The sequence below is a fragment of the Hemiscyllium ocellatum genome, chromosome 7 (assembly GCF_020745735.1).
Source record: "Hemiscyllium ocellatum isolate sHemOce1 chromosome 7, sHemOce1.pat.X.cur, whole genome shotgun sequence".
Taxonomy (NCBI): domain Eukaryota; kingdom Metazoa; phylum Chordata; class Chondrichthyes; order Orectolobiformes; family Hemiscylliidae; genus Hemiscyllium; species Hemiscyllium ocellatum.
The window spans coordinates 111,578,094-111,593,671 of NC_083407.1; the positions used below are offsets into that span (position 1 = coordinate 111,578,094).

The 15,578-nt window shown below is 39.7% G+C and overlaps 1 protein-coding gene across 1 annotated transcript in view; it reads right to left on the reverse strand.

Annotated features, from left to right (window-relative positions):
- Positions 1-15,578, reverse strand: part of LOC132817597 (uncharacterized) — a 173,952-nt gene that overhangs the window by 134,828 nt on the left and 23,546 nt on the right. The window contains exon 2 of the mRNA XM_060828101.1: positions 5,709-5,792. The gene's annotated coding sequence lies outside the window, so the exon portion shown is untranslated. The remainder of the gene's footprint in view (positions 1-5,708; positions 5,793-15,578) is intronic.

Sequence of the window (15,578 nt, forward strand, 5' to 3'; positions counted from 1 at the left end):
TTTTGTTATTAGTATTTCTTCACAAAAGTGTGCACAACAGTAATAAAAAGTTGCTTGGAAAGAGTATCTGTGTCTTGCTGCTATTACATATCTGAGGATTATTATGTGGTGTTCTAAAATTCAAAATGTTTGGTCTCCCCAGGTTTCTAAAAAAGGCATGAACACACAAACTAGGTATCTGAGCAAGTGAAGCCATGAAATCAAGCAGATACAAAAATGCAAAACAAGTCTTCCTTCCCAGTTTCTGGTCCCAGATCCATTTTCCCTATTGACATAAAGAGAAAAAATGCATTTGGTAACTTTCTATGCTCTCCTTCACATCTGTCTGAATTTAGACAGTAGAAGGGTCAAGGACTAAATTGGCATTTAAGTTTTATAAGGAATGAGATGTAATCCTAGAAATCTGTGAACAATCTCTCCACATGAATGTAAGAAGTGTCAAATGTAGTTTTATTGATTGGCTAAGACTATATTTACTGGAATTTGGAAGAATGAAGGGGAATCTCACAGAATCCTATCAAATTCTAACAGGACTAGACAAGTTAAATGCAGGAAAAATGTTCCTGATCACCAGAGAATCCAAAACCAGGGGTCACAGGATTGAGATAGGAGAAATTCCTTCATCCAGACAGTGGTGAGCCTATGGGATTCTCTGCCACAGAAAGAAGTTGAGGCCAAAACAAAGTTTTCAAGAAGAGTAAAGGTATAGTTCTTAGGTCCAAAGGGATCAAAGGGTATGGGACAAAAGTTGGAACCCGTTACTGAGTTAGATGATCAGCCATGATCATATTGGATGGTGAATTAAGCTTGAAGTGTCAAATGGCCATTTCCTATTTCTAACTTTAATGTTTCAGCGTACTTATGTTCCAAAGTACTGGCAGTCATCCAATGTGCACCACTTCTTTTGTCAGTTCTCAGGTGGACATCATTTTGAGACAGCCGGGGTGTTTCCACTTGTTTACTGCTGAATTGTGACTTTGGCGAAAGCCCAATTTTTGACCATTCATTCAACCTATCTATATCCCCTTACAGATTCCTTCACAACTTGTCCATGCACCTATTTTTGTACCATCAGCAATTTTAGGTACATTACACTCTATTCCCTCCTTCAAGTCACTAATATAGATAATATGTAATTGAGACCCGAGAACTAATAGGTGTGGCACTCCACAAGTTACATCTTTCCAACCACAAAAAAGCCAATTAATCCTGATTTATATCTTCTGTCTGATAACAAGTCCTCGATTCATTATAGTACGTTACCTCAATACTGTCAACTCCTATTTTGGACGATTACTTTTCTGTGGCACTGTCTTCTGAAAATCAAATGCACCATGTCTAACAGTTCCCCCTTATTAATTCTGCTTGTTATATCCTCAAAATACTCAAAGTAATTTTAAACATAGTTTCCCGTTTATAAAACCACATTAATTCTGTTTCATTGTGTTAAGCTTTGCTCAATGTTTAATGTTTAAGCAATGCTATTGCTTCCTTAATAATAGGCCCTAGTATTTTCCAAAGACAGATGTTAAGCTAATTGGTCTATAGTTTGCTGCTTTCTATCGTGCTCCCCCCCTTGAAGTGGGGTGTCACATTTATGGTCTTTCAACCCGCTCGAGTTCTCCTGGAAACCAATGATTTCTAGAATATTTACTCCAGTGCCTCTATTATTCCTGCAGCCACTTCATTTAAAACATTTGGATGTTGACTATCAGGTTCTGGTGACTTGCCTGCATTTCATCCCAGTAGTTTGCCAAATCCTTGTCCCTTGTGAAAAAGACTGATATAAGGTTTTTCCTCCCATTAACACCTTGCTTATCTGTTATTGTCAATATTTCAATAATTGCATAACATGCTCTTAAATGCCTCAATTGAACTTGCTTCCACCACATTTCAAGGCAGTACATTCCATACTTAACCAAAAGGTAAAGACACCATAGTCTTATTGGACCATAGGGCGGCTCTTTCATTCGACAGAGACAACTAATAGTGGTTTACCCTAAGGGTTACCACTCTTCAGGCAAGAGGACAAGTTGAGAAGGACAATCCTTAATGGTAATCTCAGTCACTATGGGAATTGAAACCACATTGTTGGCATCAACCCGCATTAAAACTAGTCAACTGAGTAACTGACACCCTTATCTGTGTGAATGTTTTTCCTCACTCACCTTTGCTTCTTTTGCAAAACATTTTAAAACTGCATCCTCTCATTCTCAATTCTTTTAATGAGTTGGGACAGTTTCTTCCTACGTATTCTGAGCAGATTTCTCATGATTTTGGAAACTTTTATCAATTGGCCTCATTGCTTTTTCTTGCTAAGGAAAACAGTCCCAACTTCTCCAATCTATCCTCATGAATGAAGCTTCTCATCTCTGGAGAAATTCTTGTAAACTTCTTCTACCTTCTTTGGGTTTAACTCCTTCTTTTAAGTGCGCTCAGCACTGTACACAATACTCAGGTTGAGGTCTAAGCAGTGACCTCCATAACTTCAACATGACCACCCTCCTCCTGTATTCTCTGTCCTTATTAATGAAATCTAGAATACTGCACACTTCCCAGCCCTCCCTACCCATTCTGACATCTTAAACGCACATACATATCCAGGTCTGTCTGCTGCTGCTGCACAACCTTTAAAGTAGTACCTTTGTTTTCTACCTACTTGCCACATCCTTTATATCTCGTATCTCTTGCCATTGAATTTCATCTGCCACTGAAAGAGGAATGATAAAATGGAGGAAAGAAGGAAAAGAAAGAGAGAGAGAGAGAGAGAGAGAGAGCGAGAGACTGCCACAATTCATAGAACATAGAACATTACTGCACAGTACAGGCCCTTCGGCCCTTGATGTGGCGCTGACCTGTGGAACCAATCTGAAGCTTATCTACCCTACACTATTCCATTTTCATCCATATGTTTATCCAATGACCATTTAAATGCCTTTAAACTTGGCAAATCTGCTACTGTTGTACGCCCCTATTACTCTCTGAGTAAAGAAACTACCTCTGACGTCTGTCCTATATCTATCACCCCTCAATTTAAAGCTATGTCCCCTCATGCTAGCCAACACTATCTGAGGAAAAAGGCTCTCACTGTCCACCCTATGTCACCCTCTGATTATCTTACGTGTTTCAATTAAGTCACCTCTCAACCTTCTTCTCTCTAACGAAAACAGCCTCACATTTGCCATCTCTCAGCCCAGTTCTACAGCTTATCTACGTATCTCTGTAACATCCTTGAGCACTATCCACAACACCACTGACCTTAGTGACATCTGCAAGTTTACTAACCCAACCTTTCATGTCCTCATCTGAAAATGACAAACAGCAGTGGCCCCAAAACAGATCCTTGCGGTATACTCCTAGTAACTGAACTCCAGGATGAACAGTTCCCATCAACCACACCCTCTGTCTTCTTTCAGGTAGCCAATTTCTGATCCAAATGGCGAAATCAACCTCAATCCCAAGCCTCTGCATTTTGTGCAGTAGCCTACCATGGGGAACCTTATCAAATGCCTTACTGAAATCCATATTCACCACATTGCCTGTTTTACCCTCATGCACCTGTTTGGTCACCATCTCAAAGAACTCAATAAGATTTGTGAAGCGCAACCTACCCTTCACGAAACTGTGTTGACTATCCCAATTAATTAGCTAGTTAATGGCCATTTGTGCCACCCACCCACGAAGGATGGGGGGATCAACAGATAAACCATAATAGATCCAAGGGAAGGCTTTTCTTATTGTACAATCTGTGGCCCATGAAACGTCTGCCTCTACAGCTCTGATACTAATGCTTGTGTGATTTGTATGTCTGATTGCTGAGGCTTCTCTGATTGGTCTCAGTCCAGACAAAAACAACTTAGCCGGTTTTCAAGCACTCACTAACATGGGGGCATGTTCTTTGTCACCTTACAGCCTCAGTAGCAGCCACCTTTCTTGTGATCCTGCCAAGGCTGTAAACTGTCAGCCCACTAATTGGTTTGAAGCTCTGAGATGCTGTAGGGCTTCCTTGATTCCCACAAAATGTTGATTGCAAGGACAACAGAGATACAGCGACACTACATACCGCAACTTGTTGTGAATAATAAATAGCTCAGAAGATAAATGGAAGAATCCCGAAGCAAATACACTTATGCAGACAAGTTAAAATAAGAGTCTGGGACAAATGTAGTTAAGAGCTAATATGTTAGCCTTGGTAATGTTTCACCATCGCCTTTAAATAAATAAATTGTCCTGGGAAGTATTTGATTTTACAAAATCCTGCTAACCGATCAGACCTTTACCAGTGTGTGTTCATAGGTAAGCCATTTAACAATCTGCAGCTGATTCTGTAATCTGTAACTCTGTTTAGACAGGCTGTCGGAAGAGAACGTATTAGAGTACTTAAAACGTACAATGTGAAATCTATTGGATTTGTCCATATAAAACGTACTTTGTGCATTTTCACTAAGCAAGACTCAAGATCCTGATCAATGGTCACGCCTGCGGGGAGGGGTGGATAGGCTGGAGGGCCTTCCCAAGTGCCTGCTCCTGGGCCTGGCCAAAACGGCTATTAACATGGACGGGTCATTGTGCTTGATTGCCTACACTTCTATCACACACTTAAGTTTCCATTGAGGGGAAACATGTGATATTCACTGGTATGTTGGAAGCCTTTATAAACAAATGGGCCCTGCAGGAGCTGAGGTGCATCATCATTAGGGATGATGATCTTTTAATTTTGTAACTTTTTGTTCACCTTCTATAAGTTTCTGTTAATAATTTGATTATGTTTATGTGACAATGTCCCATCAGGGGCTATTTAACCTGATTTTAGGTTTGTTTAAAAGTATGGTTATAGTGAGGGGGCAGGTGACTTTTCCCTGGGCCACTTGTTATTTTACACCAACCAAAAAATTGTTTTACACTGGATGAAAATGAGAAGAGGAAGCAAGTCTTCAAAAATATCTTGAACAATTATTCTGTGAAATTCAGTGGAAAGAAGATGAGGCGTGATGAAAGATTAGGAGAAAGTGAAGACTGCAGATGCTGGAGATCAGAGTTGAGAGTGTGGTGCTGGAAAAGCACAGCAGGTCAGGCAACATCCAAGGAACAAAAGGATCGACATTTCAAGCAAGAGACCTTCATCAGGAATGAAAGATTGGCTATTGATTCAGTATGAACACTTCTCGCATTGGTGGCACTGACTGGCCTCATTGGTTATTTCACCAAAGACAAAAGTCAGCTTAGACTTGAAATGCTAACTCTCTCTCCATAGATGCTGCCAGAACTGCTGAGTTTTTTTCAGCTCTTTCTGCTTTTAATTTCACCTCTAATGCATCTGGGAACAGGGTCTTAATGTTAGTCTGCTGGTTTAAAAACAGTAAACATAGAATAGACAAGGTCAAAGATCAACAGGCTCACTTGTAAACACGAGCTTTAGGAATGCTGCTCCTTCATCAGGTGCTAGCGTCACTGCACCTGACAAAGGGGTTGCGTCCAAAAGCTTGTGTGATTTCAAATAACCTGGTGTCATGTGACTTCTGACTTTGTCCACCCCAGTCCAACGCTGGCACCTCCACATGGTGTGCAAATATGGTCATACAGTAGTACCATCCAGACTCAAGAGAAAGTTGATTGGCTGACTGCTTCATGTGGGTGCTATGAATTACGGAAATTAGTAAATACAAATTACATTTCACATGTAATGTAAAGGCATTTATCTGACATACCTGGGCCGAATCAGGACTGATGCTTTGACAGTCACTCAGAGCTGGGAGAGGTAGAATTAGTCGCCTTCCTTTCCCTTGGTTCAGCTGCAGCACAAAGACAAATCTCTATTAAAAAAATTACCGTGCTAGCAACAAAGAAGTAAACAGCCAGCAGTTTATTTTGTTTCCATGGTTAACTTGGCTTACCTTTCAGGTTTTTAAATAAAGCAGATCTTGTAATTGTGCCAAATCCAAATGAAAACTTTGATTGCAAACTACAAACCACAGTGCTCTGAATTCCACCCAACACAATGTAGTTTCAAAGGCTGGGTAAAGTCATTCCTGGGTTGGCAGAAGTGAACTATTGCAGATAGTGGCTCACCCGCCTTGGCAGATCCTTTGTTCTAAACTTTCATTGAGTTCAGCAAAACTGTTAACTGTTTCTGTAGCTTGGTTTTCCAGACAATTAGTTACCAATTAAATGACATAGTGATAATAGTTTCTGCACTGAAGGGATCACGGGATTGCCAGATGAGGAGCACGGCCAGTCAGAGATGATTAGAGGGGACTGTAAATTTAAATTGTTAACCCTTTCACTCAATTACATTCGTGACTTTTCCCCGTTTGCATTCTCTTCAGGAGCTGTGGGGCTAATATCAAACACACATGAGATCAAGGATTGTACTTGATCAGGCTTTGCAGTGTAGTTGCAAAAGCATTGTTGTGTATAGTGTACTCAACTCTCAGACAGCACTGATGGGATGAATCGTGAGATCTCAATTCATGGTCAGTTTCATTGGATAATCAAAGATTCTGTACAGTGGCACCAGATTACCTCATCTTGGTAAGTCTCAGCAAAGTGAGTTCTAGTTCTGTAAAATATTATTGTAAATTCAATTTTTCACTCCACATAAACTGTCAGATATAGTTGTGAATTCCTAGCACTTGGTTTTTATATCAGATTTCCATTATTCTCCCTTTATTTGAAGTTTAGTTTCTATTGGTTGCACTTCACAGACTTGTCGGGGTGCATATTCAACCTGCTTTCAGAACCTAAAGCTGCCATTGTCGCTCAAAGTTAATTCCCTTTGATCCTCTGTGATGGCTGTACTTGAGTTGGCCTCAGGCTTTGGAAGAGCAAAAACTTATCAGCTGCGTCTTCCTTGATTACTTTCCAGTGATATCTCCTGGAATGTGTGCGTGTGAATATATCAGGTAAGGAGAAAATAGGACCGTGCTCTGAAGATCTCCACCATTATTTGAGAATATACACAAAATTAAGAGTGGCTACTTTGATGAAGTTAAAGATCACACAACACCAGGTTATAGTCCAACAGGTTTAATTGGAAGCACTAGCTTTCAGAGCGCTGCTGAACCACCTGATGAAGGAACAGCGCTTCGAAAGCTAATGCTTCCAAATAAACCTGTTGGACGATAACCTGGTGTTGTGTTAGTTCTGTTTCCAAAGATGAAATTTATAAAATAACACATGGACTGACTGTCTACAGATTGTGTGCATTTTGAATAAAATAGAATGTACCTGCAAAAGCTAATTCACCCCATAGACGTCTGTGTAAGTGTGTGTGTGTATGTGTGTGTGTGTGTGTGTGTGTGTGTATATATGTATGTATGTGTATGTGTGTATATGTGTGTATGCGTGGGTGTGTATGTATGTGTGTGTGTGTGTATGTGCGTGTGTGTGTATGGATGTGTGTATGTTTGTGTGTGTGCATGTGTGTTTATCTGTGTATGTATGTGTGTATGTGTGTGTGTATGCGTGTGTGTATGTATATATGTGTGTATGTATCTGTGTTTGTGTGTGTACATGTATTTGTATGTGTGTGTATGTGCGTGTGTGTATGCGTGTGTGTATGTGTGTGTATATGTGTAGGTATGTGTGTGTGTATGTGTATGTGTGCATGTGCGTGTGTGTATGTGTATGTGCATGTATGTATGTGTCTGTGTATGTATTTATGTGTGTGTATGTGTTTGTGTGTGTATGTGTCTGTGTATGTGTGTATGTGTGTGTATGTGTGTGTGTGTTTGTGTGTGTATGTGTGTTTATGTGTGTGTTTGTGTGTGTATATGTGTGTGTACGTGTATGTGTGTGTGCGTGTGTATGTGTGTGTGAGGGTGTTTGTGTGTGTGTGTATGTGTGTGTGTAAGTGCGTGTGTGTATATGTGTGTGTATATGTTTGTGTGAATGTGTGTGTGTATGTGTGTGTGTATATATGTGTATATGTATGTGTATGTGCGTGTGTGTATGTCTGTATGTATGTGTGTGTGTGTGTGTGTGTGTGTGGCCTGTACCACATTATTGATCAGGATGAATACCTTGCCAAGATCTTCCCTATACCTCCACTTCTCGCCTTTAAACAACTGCCAAACCTTAAACAGATCTTTCTTCACAGCAACTGCCCAACTTTCAGGATAATGTCCATCACAACACCATACTACCCTACCATGGCAACCATTGCAACATGTGTCAGAGTGTCAACATGGATACATGGTGTCGTTATGGTTTATAGCAGTTACTCATCTGACTCGGCTAACATAATCTACCTCATATGCTGCAGGCAAGGATGCCCCGAGGCATGCTGCATTGGCGATACCAAGCAGAAGGCTATGGCATTGGATGAATGGACACCTCGCAACAATTGCCAGACAGAGACGTTCCCTTCCGTGTTGGGCAACACTTCAGAGGTCAGGGACATTCGGCCTTGGATCTTTGGGTGGCCATCCTCCTGTGGGACTGTCCTCCTTCGGGTACAGAACAGCACTGAGTCACCTAGCAGAGGCTGATAGCCAAGTTCAGTACCCATGAAGATAGCTTCAACTGGGATCTTGGGTTCATGTGAGATGCCAGGTGTCCTACGACAATATACACTCACACACACAGAGGCACACATACATGCACATTCTTAAACACAATCTCACATACACACATCTGTGGGGTGAATTTCCATTTGCAGATACAAATGAAAATATGCACTCTGCAGAAAATCTCAACCACATATGAATTAAATAATGGCATAGTTAAAACTGTTGTGTGTGTATTTATTACCTAACAACTACCACGTTGAGCAAGGTAATTAAGAAAGGATTAACTTAAAGGTCTGCTTTAATTAATATACAACAGGATTAGTAGTGATGCACTTTAACTGATCCAGCAATGGATTAATTATGCAATCCTCCTTCAGAACATCATTGTTGTTACAAGTAATTCCTACCTGCTGGGTTTTCTATTTATTAATTACTTTTTTGAAACTTAGGGGGTGATTTTCACCTGCCAAGCACCATCTTGTTGGCATGAAGTAAGCAGTATCAGAATGACAACAAAAGAAAAGTTTGAAGCAAAATTCCTTAGATATAATTTTTGATCAGCCAGTTGTGAGATCAAAGTGCCATTTTGTTTCTCAATCATTAAATTCCTCCACTTTGTCATAAACCATGGGGAGTATGAGGTTGCAAGCTGGGAGTATCATAGCTACTCTCAGTTGAGGAGGCATTTTCCTTGTATATTCTGGTTTGATTACTTAGACAATTTCCAAGTGTTAAATTCCTATTCAATATTTTGCACTTCTTAACGTCTTTCAGCAAAACAATTTCTTAAATGGTTATTTTCTTTCTCTCTTAGGGAGGGAATTCCAGGATTTTGACCCAATGGCAGTGGAGGAACAGTGATATATTTCTAAGTGTGAGTAGTTTGGAGGGAACTTGCAGATGGTGTTGTTCCCATGTATCTGCTGCCTTTGTCCTTCAAGATGAATAGGTTTGGAAGGTACTGTCAAAGGATTTTTGATGAACTTCTGTAGTGCATATTGTTGATCATACACACTGCTGCTACTGAGCCTCAGTGGTAAAAGGGAATGAATGTTTGTGGATGATGTCCAGTGCTGTTAGAGCTGCACCAATCCAGGCAAGTAGGGATTATGAAAGTAACTTGGCAAGAAATATTAAAACAAACAGCTTCAATGGATGTATAAAAATAAGGGGTGTAGCTAAAATGAGTGTGGGACCCTTAGACAATACAACTGAAGAATTCCTAATAGGAAATAGGAAAATAGCAGATAATTTAAATCAATACTTTACATCAGTCTTCATGGTAGAAAACATTATAAACATCCTAAACATAACAGATTAGCAAGGTGTTAATGGAAGGAACAATCTTATAACAATCTCTATCAAGATAGACAAAGTATTTGTTAAGCTAATGGGGCAGAAAGCAGACAAGTTGTCATAGAGTTCTGAACTCACTGGACTCAACATGTTAATTCTGCTTTCTTCCCACAGATGTTACCAGACTGACTGAGTTTCAGCAGCTATTCCTGTTTTCCTCAGGCCAAGTGCTTTAAAGGAAGAGCAACTGAGATAGTGAAGGCTTTGTTTAAATATTCTAGAATTTTCTGGATTCTGAGAGGGTTCCATCAGATCGAAAAACTGTAAATGTGATGCCCCCATTCATGAAGGGAGAGAGACAAAAGGCAGGACACTGAAGGCCAGTTTGCCAAACTTCTGACATTGGAAAAGTACGAGAGTTCATTATCAAGAAAGAAATAGCAGGATATTTAAAAATGCTCATTGCATTGTCAAGATGGTTTTGAGAAAGTGAAATCATGTCTGACAAATTTGATAATGTGCTTTGAGGAAACAAGTTGAGTTGATAAAAGACAACTGGTAGATGTTGTGTACTTAGATTTCCAGAAGGCATTCAATAAAGTACCACATAAAAGGTTAGTGCATAACTGCATTGAGTGCAATGCATTCAAATGGGTTGAGGATTGACTAACACAGAAGACAGAGAGCCAGGATTAACGAGCCTTTCTCGAGTTGGAAAGATGTAATTGGTGGAGTGCTTCAATGATCAATCCTAGGGCCTCAATTCTTTACCATCTCCATTAGTGACTTGGATGATGGTTCAGAAATCGTTGGGAGGTCATATTGGGATGAGGAGAAAAGGTATCCACAAAGGATTATAGGTAGGTTGAATGAGTGGACAAAAAACTTGGCAGATGGAATTCAATACTGGAATGAATGAGGTCATGGGTAGGAAATATCAAAAAGCAGACTATTAGTTAAATGAAGAGAGACTCAGGAAAAAAGTTCAGCACAGAGGGATCTGAGGTGTTATTGTGCATGAAACACAAAATCAGCATGTAGGTGTAGCAAGTAATTAAGAAGGCAAAAGGAATTTAGACCTTGATTGCTACAGGGTTGGAGTTTCAAAATCGGGAAGTCTTCTTACAAATGTACACTGTATAGGTGATGCTGCATCTGGAGAACTGTTTATAGTTCGGCTTCTACATTTAGGTAAGGGTATACTGTTATTGGAGGCAGTTTAAAAGAGATTCATTAAGCTGACTTCTGGGATGAAAGGTTTCACTTATCAAGAATTTCTAAAAGGTTTGGCCTTTATTCATTAGAGTTTGGAAGAATGAAGGATGTAATCTTATTGAAATGTACAACATTTTAAGGGGGTTTTGCAGAGTAAGTGGTGAGAGGATTTTTCCATTAGTGGGGGAATCTCAAGTTATGGGACATAGTTAGCAAAATAAGGAGACATTCATTTAAAACTGAAATGACATGGTACTTCTTTTCTCAGAGGGTAGCGAATGTCTGGAATTCTCTACCAAAGAGAGTTGTGGAGATCGGATGGACTTTTGAAATATCGAGTCATTGAGGACAAGGAGCTGCTGCCATGAGAAAGGAGTTGCGATCTGGGGCAGATGAGCTATGATCTTATATGATGTTGGGGCAGGTTTGGAGGTCGAATGTCCTACTTGTGATAATCTCCAGGATCTACAATCCATGTTTATGCAAGTGACTCACATAATTTAAACTTTTTAAGTTCTTCAATCAGTCAGGTTAAACTTCACTGAAACTATTCCAGCTTTATCGAGATATCATCAGACCACAACTGCATATCGCTGAAGCAGAACTTCTGACCTCTGCCCCTGAATTAAAGGACAACACTTAATTATCTGTTGTGCTTGTCCACTACTTTTTAGCAAATTGTATAATCACACAACTAAATCTTTTTGCTCCATTGCTTCTCAGCATCAAATAATTATTTTCATAATTCTTGTATTCAATGTAGATGATCTCACAAGCCCACATTTCAACTCCATGTGCCACTTTTGCCCACTCACTTATTCTATGCCCTTTTTAACTTCTGGACCATTTTGTTTTTTACAATCTAAAATGGCTCCTAATGTGGTGTCATCTTCAAATTTGCAAACACGCCTCGCTAATGAATATTTCTTCCCTGCCTTTTCTAAGGATTAGTTGTGTTTCATTTTCTCCCCCCCCCCCATCCTTTTTCTGCACTTAACCCTGTCAGATGCATCAAATAAGTGACTGTGCCATAATCAGTACGATTCTCCTTTTGTAATAATCAGCAACTAAAGGCCGATTTCACCATAATATGATGTTGCCAAAACTCAGAGAATCACTGTTATATTCATTTGGCCCTCAGGGCTTTATTATTCCTTATGGATTATCACCAATGCATTCACTCAGTGCCAGATCCTCAAGTCTGCTACATTCATCTTCCAAAGTGCATGTTACTGCAGTGATGCTTGCACTGTTGATCAGGGTGACAAAGAGTACTCTGAAGAATTATCTTTTGTGGCCACTGACTCTTATGAATACACAATGAAAGATAATCAATGAACATCAAAATGTGATAGTTGTGGCACACTCAAGCAGACTTTGTCTGAGGCAATAGTCCTATGTTTGGTATTTGTGGTTGTGTAAATTCTTTATCTGCATAAGTGCATGTGCAAATGTGAATCCAAAGAGAAAAATAAACAAAATGCTACTGATGCTGTAAATTTTGAAATAAAAAACAGAAAGTGCTGTAGAAACTTAGCAGATCTGGCTGCATTTGAGGAGAGAGAAACACAGTGAATGCTTCATGTTCAATGTGGAGCATCAGAAGCTGAGGGGTGATCTAATAGAGGTTTATAAAATCATGAAGGGCATGAATAGGGTAAATAGACAAGGTCTTTTTCATTGGGAGTTCAGTACTAGAGGTTTAGGGGTGAGAGGAGAAAAAATAAAAAGGGACCTAAGGGACAATGTTTTCGCACAGAGAGTGGTGCATGTATGGACTGAGCTGACAGAGGAAGTGGTGGAGGCTGGTCAATGCAACTTTTAAAAGGGATCTGGATGGGTATATGAAAAGGAAGGGTGTATAGGGATGCAAGCCAAGTGCTGGCAAATGGGACTAGGATTTAGGATATCCGATTAGCATGGATGAGTTGGACAGAGGGGCCTATTTCCGTGCTGTACATCTCTGTGACCTTATAACTGTCTGATACTTTTTCAGAATTTATGAGAAATATTTAGAACAGGCTATTGCAAAGCCCTGGCTTAACCTCATGTTTCCTTATTCCCTCTATACTGCATTTAAAACTGTAAAAGGAGACCACCTTAAATAGAATCAAGGGTTAAGTTCTGGGACCCCTTCTGCTTCTGACCTTTTTTAAAACACTGACCCATGGGACGTGGGCATCACTGGCTAAGCCATCATTTAATGCCCATCTCTACACTTTCCCAAAAAGCACTGGAAGTTTACCACACTGGTACTGGTCAGAACCATATATAGGCCAGAACAGGTAAAGTTGGAAGATTTCCTTCCCTAAAGGACATCAATGAATCAGATGGATCTTTATAAATATTCACAGTAATTTCATGGTCACCATTAAGACAGCTTGCTATTGAATTCAAATTTCATCATTTGCCATGGTGGGATTCAAACACACACTACCAAACTGTAAACCTGAAATCATAAATGACTAGTCCAGTGACATTATCACAACACTATCCACCTTTAGTATTTGCTGTAAGAACAATTTTCATTATACAGGCTAGTTGTTAATGATTAATAAGGTTGTCATTTAGTCAAAAGTTGCTCATACACTAAAGAACATAGATCATTAAAGTTCCACGTAACTGTAATTCATTCATGACAAAATGTAATCATTTTATTAAAAAATCTAGATGGAAATCCAAGGCCTAGCCAAAGAATCTGGTCTCTCGCACCATGGTACACAAGCCGGCAGGAAGAAGAGTTGCAGGACTACAGTGATAGGGAATTTATTAGTAAGGGCAACTGGCAGGCGTTCTCCACCCACGAAATACTCTACCTGAAGGTATGTTACTTTATTGGTGCCAGTGTCAAGGATGCCACTGAGAGGCTGCAGGGAATTCTGAAGAGAAAAGGTGAATATCTATTGGCTATTATACATATTCATACCAACAATGTAAGTAAAAATAGGTATGAGGTCCTGCAGGTTGAGCGTCGAGAGTTAAATTAGCAGGAAATAAATTAGAAAGTAAGACCTCAAAGTAATCTCAGGATTATTACCAGTGATACGTGCTAACAAGCAACGAAATAACAAGATATATCAAATGAATATGTGGCTGAAGAAATGGTGTGGGGTAGGAATTCACATTTCTGGGACATTGGGACAAATTCTGCAGCAGCTGAGCCCAGCACAAACAGATGGGTTGCATCTCGGCAGACAGAGACTCAAGTGTGCCGCTTGCTAGTGCTCTTGGAGTTAGTTCAATCTAGAATGGCAGGGGGATGGGAACCTGAACAGGGAACAGAGAAGGGTAAAACAAGAACAGAAATGAAAGACAGAAAGAAAGCAAGAAGCAAAAGTGGGAGGCAGGATAAATGCAAAAGTCAGTTGGAGCTGTGGTGCAAAATAAAGCTAAGATGATTAATCAGGTTAAAAAGACTAGTCTAAAGTTTTATGTCTTAACACACAGAGCATTGCAATCAGGCAGATGAATTAACAGTCCAAATAGATATACACAATTCCAATATCATTGCAATCATTGAGACATGGACCTATGGAGACCAAGTATGGGAATTGAACATCAGAGTAGTTAATATTTAGGAATAGTCAATAAATAGGGAACAAAGATGGGGTAGCATTGTTGGTAGAGGAGTAAATTAATGCAATAGCGAGGAATGGCAGTGGATCAAAGATCATGATGTGGAATCTGTAATGAGTGGAGAGAAGATACACCAAGGGGCCGAAAACATTGGTGAGGGTGGTTTATAGGCCCCCAAATAATAGCAAAGATTGGTCTATAGACCCCCAAACAATAGGAACACATTCAATAGGAAATCAAAGTATGGAATCAGAGTACAACTGCAATCATGGGTGAATTTAATCTATATAGAGATTGGCTAACCAAACTGCCAATAATACTGGGGAGGAGGATTTCCTGGAGTGTAAATGTAATATGTTGCTGGACCAATAAATAACCAAAATAACTAAACAGCATGCTGCCCTAGACGAGATATTGTGCAATGGGAAAGGATTCATTAACAATCTTGTTATGTGGGTCTTTTTGGGAAGAGCAATGATAAAATGAAAAATTTTTCATCAAGATCAAGGGTGAAGAAGTTGAATCTGGAACTTACACTGTGAGTGTAAATAAACATGGGCATGAGGGACGAGTTAGCAATGATGGATTGGTTAACCTTACTACAAGGATTGGAACGGTAAGGCATTTAAGGAAAGCATACATAAATCACAACATTTATTCCTATCTGGACAAAACACAGGAAAGATGGTTCAAAAATTCTAAAATTACTTAGGGATTGTATTGTTAGATAAATATTTGAAAGTGATGAAATTAGAGGGCTATGGAGATAGCACTGGAGAATGGGACTTGGCAGTTCATCCAGGAACCAGAACAGAAATGATAAATCGAATGGCCTCCTCCTGAAATGTAAAATGCTATGACTCTATATAAAATTGCCAGAAAACACTGCAAGCCTGAGGACCAGGAGCAGTTTAGAATTCAGCAAAAGAGCACCAAATCAAGAAGAAAATAGAGTATGGGAACATACTTGCAGGAAACATA